This window comes from Ctenocephalides felis, unplaced genomic scaffold (genome assembly GCF_003426905.1).
Source record: "Ctenocephalides felis isolate EL2017-DRISC unplaced genomic scaffold, ASM342690v1 CF-g0.4_SCAFFOLD_01886, whole genome shotgun sequence".
Lineage (NCBI taxonomy): Eukaryota > Metazoa > Arthropoda > Insecta > Siphonaptera > Pulicidae > Ctenocephalides > Ctenocephalides felis.
Genome location: NW_020538040.1, coordinates 108,404,089 through 108,404,932, shown reverse-complemented (window position 1 = coordinate 108,404,932; position 844 = coordinate 108,404,089). Strand labels below are relative to the sequence as shown.

The following is an 844-nucleotide window of genomic DNA, read 5'->3' as shown; positions in this document are numbered from 1 at the left end:
TTTCTTTTCCACCGCTTAGTAATATGCTTAAATTCAGCGGGTAATCTCATCTGCTCTGAGGTCGTATTATGATTATGATGTGCTCGCAAACGTTAGTAAGCAAGCGCACACAAAATCGACGAGGAACCTTTGAATCGTCCAAATTTGCCGGAACGAAACCGCATTTCGAAGAGTTCGGGTTTCCGGTTATCGGGAGGGTCGCAAGAATATAAAATCTCTAGGACACACAACCCGCCGTAATCCCACAGAACGTCAACGAACGGTAATGTCCGATGTTGCAAAGTGGACTGGCTCACACGTTGAGTGAATTATTTAAGAGCACGCATTTACGCGAAACTCCATCATTCGCCGGCAAGCCGTTTAAAGCAAGCGGCAGTCTGGTAATGTTATACGACTCTCAGCCGGAGGTGGTCCGGGAACAGTATCCGAGGACCGCAATGTGCGTTCGAAATGTCAATGTTCATGTATCCTGCAGTTCACATGTCGACGCGCAATTAGCTGCGTTCTTCATCGACCCACGAGCCAAGTGATCCACCGTTCAGGGTGATTTTATATATATTTATACATGTTTCGATCGTGATCCCCTCGAAATCGTTTAAGATAACTCGGGCGATTCTGAAACTAGTATGATTATTATGGTTACAATTAGTACACCGTAAAGCTTTCGCGTTTCGGTCCGAGATACAAAATCTCGTTTCAAAATTGAAATATGAATATTTCACTGTGTGTGAGATTGAAAAATCTGCTTTCGCTGATTTTTCATTTTCTTAAAACAACGCAATGAAGCGAATGTTCAAATTCGCACAATTTGAATAAAATGTGCAGAGTATATAGAATACTAACG

At 42.7% G+C, this 844-nt stretch overlaps 1 non-coding gene across 1 annotated transcript; it reads right to left on the bottom strand.

Annotated features, from left to right (window-relative positions):
- Nucleotides 1-391: 391 nt before the first annotated feature.
- On the bottom strand, nt 392-546 carry LOC113379005. Its single transcript, XR_003367316.1, has one exon. It is a non-coding gene; the product is annotated as a 5.8S ribosomal RNA (ribosomal RNA).
- Nucleotides 547-844: the final 298 nt, after the last annotated feature.